Raw genomic sequence first — 7907 nt, forward strand, 5'->3', positions numbered from 1 at the left:
CCTGCCTCTCCTCATTCAAGAATATGGATGGCTGCCTTTGGCACATCCCATTTCCATCAACACTACTACGAGCATTCAAGGTCCTTTCAAATCTGCTTTCTTTTTGCTGTTCAAGGTCATTTTCAGTGACTTAACATCTGCCAGGATGGTCTTCTTGGGGCTGGTAAAGAGCCAGCAATCATAACCTGTGCTGAATTGCTCACCTGAAATGTGTTCCCCACCCCTCTGCTCCCCCTTTAAGAATTTCTTCCTGAAGAACTCCCTGTTGCTTATCCCACCGAGCCCTCACGTGGATGCCTTTCTCACTACACCCTGCCTGCTACTCTTCCTTCCATCAACCACTGTTTCTCAGAGTATGAGTCCCGGATCACCTTTGTCAGAAGCACCTAAGAGACCTATTAAAAATATGGTTTCCGGTTTCCCATCCTAGACTCTCTGTATCAGAATCTCTGGGGACGGGGGCTGGAACTGGCATTTTAACGACTCCTCCACACCAATCACACTGAGGTTCAAGAACCGCTGCTCTAACCAAATTGCTTTCTTCTTGAATTAATTTTAATTCTCCTGAGAGTCCTTTCGAGAATCAATTTAGCAGAGTCTCTTTCTCCTCTAGAAAGCGAATCGAGCCTTCTTTCTTTTCAAGCACTTTCCAGTGACTGGTGCGTACTCTCTGGAATGATGTGAGACTCCACACTGTCTTCTTGAGCCACCAGGCCACCACCCTGCCAGGCCACCATTCGTGTTCAAGGGACCATCACATCCGACCTTCCAAACTCCTTCAGACCTTGTGTTTATGCCTTTAGAATCCATCCTCTGCCTTCCTGCTGGGGTGTCTTCCCCCCAAAAGAGTCTGAGATGTGTCACCAAATATCTTGGTGGCGTCTCCTATACAATGAGCGCTCGACCTTCACAGCTTTGCCATATCATAAGTTCCCAGCTGATCCCCACCATTCCAGCAATGTTTCACCACAGACATCTTAGACAGTGCTGTTACTACTATTTGGAATGACCTCTTCACCCCACCCTAGACCCAAATTGTTCCTCCTTTGGGTTAATTTCCAGAACCATCTCCCTTCCTCTCAATTCTTACCCCAAGGTAGAGATGGTAGCTCTTTCTTCCATGGCCCAAGTTCTGCATAGCATATCATTTTTTTTAATTAAAAAAAGAAAAAAACATTTGAAAGTGCTTTCTGTATGCCAGCCACATTCTGCCCATTATTATCTTACTTACCTCACCTTCCCAGAATCCTCTGCAGTAGGTGCTATTATTATCATCTCCGTTTTGGAAATGAGGAAGCTGAAACCCAGAAAGGTCAAGTCACTTGTCCAAGGTTACACAGCAAATAAGATGAAGAATCAAGATTCAAAACTATAGCCATCTGACTAACACTAAGCTGCCACCAATAACATGTAAAAACTCAAATAGCCAGAAAGGACAGGCTGACGCATTCTCTGTGTCCGGACAACCAAGTGGTCTAGCCATCCATCTGGCATTGTCCCTGTGGCGGATGGGAATAGTCCGAGTGTTTAGGAACTAGGAAATAGCACCCGTTTTGGGTACTGTCACATCACCTAGAGCAACTAGTTTCAAGCTAACCTATCAGAGAAAGGTGGAAGAACTCGGGGAAACGAAGCCATCTCTTTGTGAACAGAAAATTGAAAATGGCATTGAAGCATGGAACTTAAAGCTAATCTCCTATGCCTGGTGAAGTCAGAGTGATTTATTTGGAAAGCTTCAGGGACCATTTATCCCTAAGAGGGATCTCTGGAATAAACCAGTGTCTTTTGAACCCTGACCACCCTCATTTTATTCTTAATGCATCTACACCTTTGTTTAAGGCAAAAAGTGTAAACTTCCATCTTAGCTCTATGGAGGGTTGGCCTATGAGGTCATTTTTGCTGCCAGTAGACACTGGGACAGGGTTTCTCCTATGGTGCTTATTTCCTGTTGTTGTTTTTCAAGTCACTTGCACGCGCTAGATTTCTCAGGAGGTAGTGGGGAAGAAGGTGCAATGCAGTACTCCATTCTTCTGGCTCTGATACCACACAACTTGGTAACCACCCGGCAGGCAGAATGCTATAGGATTATCAGCTTTGCAGTTAGACCTAAAACCTTGCTTCTGTCCATCACCTTAGGCAACACTTAACCTCCCTGACCCTCAATTCCTCCATCACAATGAAAATGAATAGTTATCTCACAAAGTTGTTATTAAGATCAAATGGAATAATGCAGATGAACCCTGGCACATAGTAGGTTTTCAGTAAAGGTAGATACCATCAGCATATTCACATTTAATATATGTGCTAATATGGGTGTATTTCAATTTTTCATCTTAGTATTTTTAATTTTTTTGTCTTTGTTCTTGTTTCTCCTTTATAATTCTTTTAAATCATTTGATTTTTTTACAAATACATTTTAATTTATCTATTGGTGTTTTAGCTATATATCATTACATTTCTTGGTGATTGTCTAGGGATTGCAACATGTGTCCTCTAATTAGCATTAGAGTTGATATTGTACCACTTCATATAAAATTGGGAAACTTTGCAACCATCAACCCTTGCATTGGTCATGTACGGTGGGAGGGTGCAAGTTGAGGTGATTACTTCCTCAATTGACCAAATTATTGCCTTGTCTGTGAACTGTCCCAGAAGATGCTCCCTAAGGAACAGTCACATCTTAGATCCAGTGTCGAGACTCTAAAAGTCAGCTCATAAGGTAACAATCCCGTGGTATGCAACCATAGCGGAGGACCACACACCTCCTCTCTATCCATCCAGTATGGCCAGGTTGTAATCCAGTCTTGCAACAGATGATTATTTCTTCATTTGGTGAAATAGCTGATGTATTAGCTAGGCTAGGTCATGTTAAGATGCTGTAGTAAACATACCCCCAAAATCTCAGTGACTTAGAGCAGTAGAAGTGTTTTATCTCTTGCTCATAAAATGTCTATTGCAGGCAACTATCCTCATGGACATTCAGGCATGCAAATTCCTTCTGACTTGAGGCTCTACCATCCTTGGGTGATGGAGTTCTTTGATGGGTCTTCAGCAGAGTGAATATGGGGGGGACTTTTAATTGGGCCTCAAAGTGGCACAACCATAGACAGAACTCAGTCCCTAACTGCAAGGGAGGCTGGGATATGTAGCCTAGTTTTATGCACAGGAGGAAAAGGAAATAGGTTTTAGTGAAAACCCAGAATCCTCCGCCACACTTGTCTTACATCATGAGTTAAATTCACTCCATGGAACAGGATGCTCACACTTTGCAGGGTATGTGAGGGCTAGACTGACCAAGGGCAGCACATGCTCATGGCCTATTGCTTGTACAACATTCAGCCAAATTGCCCACATTCCTTAACTCTCTTTTCGTACCTGAACTTGGGTAGGTGAATTTGTGTCATTCAAATACGTATCTGCTGTGACTCAGCTAAATGCATCTCTTCCATTCTGCCCAGCACAGTGGCTGGCAGGTAACGGATGCTCAGGAAATGTTTACTGAATAAAGAAATGGACAGAGGAGGAGTAAGGGGAGGAGGGAAGGAGAAAGTAAGGAAGAAGGAAGGTCAATGGAATTATATGCCCTGTGAAGCTGTAGGTACCACCCACCTATGTTAGCAAGAGATATCATCGATCCGCGAACTAAGGTGAGAAAGTGGGAGGATAACACAGTCCCACCACCTGGAAAGCCTCTCAGTAAACCATTCCCCATCCCCCACCCCCCACACACACACCACATCTTCCCATCCGTCCTCCTCCCCCATCTAGCAGGACCATGTCCGTTGGAGGAACAATAAAGCCACAATAAAAGCAAAACCCAGAACAAAACAAAGAACACTTTTCTGTGAACTAACCAAAAGCTTTCATCAATTCTCCCATTCCTTTCTCTGCCCCCAGAGAGAAAATTGGAGGGTTCCCATTCAGAGAGCTCATTTCCCTGAGTGGGTTCTGAAAAAGGACGGAACATTAGGCTTTTTCCTTTAAGGGAACATAGCGCTCCTTTTAGAATGCACCGGGGCATATTGGAACACAAGCCACAACAGCGGAAGGCACTCGTGTGGTGATAATTTGATGTGATTCCGATGTCAGGGACACGCCGCACTGGTCTTAGTCAGCTTCCCCGAAGGCGTTGCTTTTGTGTGTGTGTTGCCTGGGAGAGTGGGTGCGTGTAAGCGCAGACATCAGCCCAGCATCCGCAGGCCCGGTCCCTCTTTTCCCACCTCCGCTCTCACCCTGACTTTCTGAGTCCAATCCAAAAGACTCCTTGGGGGCACAGAAGAAATTGGAAAAATTTCAAACTCTTCCTCAGAAAAGAGTCCACAAGCCGAAACGAATCCACATGCATTTGAGGGTTTGGCCTGGAAATATTTTACAACATTTTTAAGTCAATTATTCCAACATTTAAAATGGAAGATTTTTTCTTTGTGTGTGTGTGTGTGTGTGTGTGTGTGTGTGTGTGTGTGTTTTATTTTTCTTCTTTTTTAAAAATATATTTTATTGATTTTTTACGAGAGGAAGGGAGAGGGATAGAGAGTTAGAAACATTGATGAGAGAGAAACATCGATCAGCTGCCTCCTGCACACCTCCTACTGGCGATGTGCCCACAACCAAGGTACATGCCCTTGGCCGGAATCGAACCTGGGACCCTTCAGTCCGCAGACCGACGCTTTATCCACTGAACCAAACCGGTTAGGGCTTTTCTTCTTTTTTTAATAGTTAAAATTAAACACATTAATGCAAGTAAAACATATTAGTATGTGTCTCTGACATATACTAAGTATTCAACCAATGTTAGCTGTTGTTATTTATACACAATGATGTCTTCAAACAGGGACGGAGGGCTTAACACAGACAATAGTGGTTTTTAGTCACTCCCATGTTCTCTTGGCTACTGGAACATGTGCTGCCCCCACCCCAGGTCGACCAAGCACATCCACCGAGTCTCCCTTAACCTTTGTAGGAGTTCAATTCGAGACAACTGTCAGAGGCTTCCGTCTGCATAACCGGATAATAAAAGCAATTTTGACTTGGGAGACAAGACAGTAGAGTTTAATCTTCAAACTTGATTGACTTGGAAGCGTGCCTGTCAATACAAAAGATTTTGTTTGGGGCGGTGGAGAAGCCACGGCCAGCACACCGACTGGGCTTCCAGCTGCGGGGAGGGGAGGGCCAGCAGGGTGGAGTCCTGCTGCAGGCTCTGCTGCAGGCTGTTGGTCACCTTCCTGTCAAGTGAATGCCATGTTGGGCCTTCTGATCAGTTCAGGGGTGCAGCTGAGTGAAGGAGACAGATTTTTAAAGCCACCCATAAGTTTGAGAAATTTCAGCTTCTGTTCCTCGTTTCCGATACCAGCAGTATCCCACTGGCCAAACTGAGTTCCTGTCCACGTCTGCGTTTCAGAGGCTTCTGTTTTGCCTGATTCGTGATCAATTTCTTTTCTTTAAAAAAAAGTATATTTTTATTGATTTCAGAGAGAAAGAGAGAGGGAGAGAAAGATAGAAACATCAATGATGAATCACTGATCGGCTGCCTCCCACAGGCCCCACACTGGGGATCGAGCCTGCAACTTGGGCATGTGCCCTGACCAGGAATCGAACCGTTACCTCCTGGTTCATAGGCTGACACTCAACCACGCAGGCCAGGCATGACCAGTTTCTTCCCGCAAGGCCTGTCGCCCCAGCTGGTCTATGTGCACCTTGTCCCTCTGGCCTTTCTTTTCCAACACCCTCTCTAAGTCTGGGTTGGGTTTCTCCTCCCAAAGTTCTGCTACTTTGCTCCTCTTCTTCTTCTCCTTCCCCTCCTCCTCCTCCTCCTCTTCCTTCCTTCTTCTTCCCTCTTTCCTCCTCCCCCTCCTCCTCCTCCTCCTCTTCCTTCCTTCTTCTTCCCTCTTTCCTCCTCCCCCTCCTCCTCCTCCTCCTCTTCCTTCCTTCTTCTTCCCTCTTTCCTCCTCCCCCTCCTCCTCCTCTTCTTCTTCCTCTTCCTCTTCCTCTTCAGAGCTGACTCCTCAATGCCTAGCTCCTAGGCCCTTTAATGGACTTCATGTTCGTCTTCCCAGGGGACTTGAGGCCGTCTCCTACTGGGATGTATTCTGAAGCCTTGACTTTGGCCAGCTTCTTTGTACTTCCTCTCCTAGGGCTGGTCTCCATGGACCAGGAGGGCTTGGGGTGGCCAAGGGGGGTGTCTCCCTCCTGCTGGGTTTTCTTCTTCTTCATGGTTATGTTGTGCTCCCTGGGGCTCCCGGCTTCCTTTTCTGCCCCAAGGCTGCCTGTTCCCGGTCACCCTTCCCCACGGAGCCGGCGTGCAGGGCATCCCTGGCCTCGCAGACCCAAGGGTCCCTGGCTGAGGAGGCTGCTGCTCTGGGCCTTTTTCTCCTTCTTGTGTTTTTCTGAGACTCTTGCCACTCTGGTTATTTCCTCGGCCTGTCTGGGGTCCAGGGAGGTCTTCACCTTCAAACCAGGAGACAGGGCCAGAGGCCACAAGGACTTCCTCTTCTTTTTCTTCTTCCCGCGGGGGAACTCGGATGGACTGAGAGCCTGTGTCCTGGGGCCAGGAGACTTCTCTGTCCGCCTGGCTCGGGACGTGGTCTTGGGTTCTGGGCGCTCCTCGCGGAGGGTGCGGTGGTCCTTCTTTTTCTTCTTCTTTTTCTTCACCAGAGGGATCTCCGGTGACCGCCTGTGGATCACACTCCTCGTGGGTGATATGGCTGTGGTGGGACAGACCTCGGGTAAATCACTGTTACTGTTCAAAACCAAGTGCTGAGTCTGGCTCTTTAACCAGCAGCTTCTTCTTGTTGTTTTTCTCTGGAAGCCCAAGGCCCAGGTCTCCTCTGTGGGTCTTGGTGATCATTCAGGTAGGCCAAGCATGTCAAACTCGTGGCCCGCGGGTCACATGTGGCCCACAAGGAATATTTTTGCGGCCCAGCCAATGTAACGGTATGTAAGAAATGTGTTAATAAAAATTTCGTAACTTAATTTTTATAATATCCTGTTATACATAATTACGAATAACGAACTACAATGTTCGCTAATGACTGATGACTATAATCGTGTTGCATTCATTTCCCTTATGCGCCTTATGTGCAGACGCACATTTCTCCCCACTAATACCAGCAGCGAATATTCTAGCAGCCGATGGCCACGTCATTAGTCTCGGACTGACTTATTTGGTGTGCACAACAGGAAATATCTCGATGTCAGAGAACAAGAAAAATAGGTTTATTTGCATTACGCTTATTAATTTGTGCAGTTATTCAGTGTCTGGTAAATTAATGTTCAAGAAAAAATATTAATTTTTATTAAAATGTTCTATTATTGTATGTTAACGATGACTCATTTATCTCAGCCCTTTGTATTCAGCATGTCTCTATCGAAATAAACCTACGTTTCTATGAAAATGGAAGCTTTTGTTTCTTTGCGGACCACAGAAACTTAAACCTTGTTTATTTGGCCTGTGGTAGCCTTTGAGTTTGACACGCTTGGTGTAGGCCAGCGGTTCTCAACCTGTGGGTCGCGAACCCTTTGGGGGTCGAACGACCCTTTCACAGGGGTCGCCTAAGACCATGGGAAAACACATATATAATTACATATTGTTTTTGTGATTAATCACTATGCTTTAATTATGTTCAATTTGTAACAATGAAATTGGGGGTCACCACAACATGAGGAACTGTATTAAAGGGCCCCGGCATTAGGAAGGTTGAGAACCACTGGTGTAGGCCATGCTGATCGGCATCCACAGGAGAACTTGCTCCACTCCACGGTGACCTGCTCTGCAGTGCGTGACCCGGAAATCGCAGTGCGTGACCGGAAGTCGCAGTGCGTGACCCGGAAATCCATCCCGCCAACCACGCTGGCCTGTAGCCCACGCGTCCTCGCTGCTTCCCAGTCTCGGCCTGGCTCAGCGGGGAGGG

General features: G+C 46.3%; 1 pseudogene; it reads right to left on the reverse strand.

Annotated features, from left to right (window-relative positions):
* Positions 1-5049: 5049 nt before the first annotated feature.
* LOC102248438 lies at positions 5050-6863 on the reverse strand (annotated as a pseudogene).
* Positions 6864-7907: the final 1044 nt, after the last annotated feature.

The sequence above is a fragment of the Myotis brandtii genome, unplaced genomic scaffold, assembly GCF_000412655.1.
Source record: "Myotis brandtii unplaced genomic scaffold, ASM41265v1 scaffold303, whole genome shotgun sequence".
Taxonomy (NCBI): domain Eukaryota; kingdom Metazoa; phylum Chordata; class Mammalia; order Chiroptera; family Vespertilionidae; genus Myotis; species Myotis brandtii.